A 533-nucleotide genomic window follows, 5' to 3' on the forward strand; every position below is an offset into this window, starting at 1 on the left:
GAGAGGGGCGAGGACCAGGCTGGGAGCCGTCACTCCGCCTGCCCGGGCAGAGGGGTCCAGAGGGCGCCGGGCAAATCCCGAGCTGGAGCCTCGTGCCGGCTAAAAAGGCGGGGGAGGAGGAGGGGCCAGCAAGTGAAAATCCCTCTCGGGGTTCACATGTTCACTTTTGAAAAACGCCTAGAAACTGCGATCGAGCTGTCCCCCGCGCCCCACAGTCCATCTGGCTAGAGGAAGCGGGTCCCGTCTCCCTTCGGGGGTGACGACTTAGCCGTATACCCCGGGCTCAGGCTGGGAGACCAGGCAGCGGCGCGCCGGAGGCGAAGGCAACATTAAAAGTTTCGCCTTTTATCGCCTGGTCTGACTCGGAGGTCGCCCCAGACAAACCGCTCGGGCAGAGGCACGGGCTTCTAGCGCATTTCCTTCGCCCTCCCCAAGATATTTTTAAAAACCCCAAAGCAAACACCGATCACCTCCTACCCCACGCCAATATGGACAGACGCGCGCTCGCGCAGCGCGTTAAACTCGGAGAGGGG

Source organism: Bison bison, unplaced genomic scaffold (assembly GCF_000754665.1).
Source record: "Bison bison bison isolate TAMUID 2011002044 unplaced genomic scaffold, Bison_UMD1.0 scf7180017864353, whole genome shotgun sequence".
Lineage (NCBI taxonomy): Eukaryota > Metazoa > Chordata > Mammalia > Artiodactyla > Bovidae > Bison > Bison bison.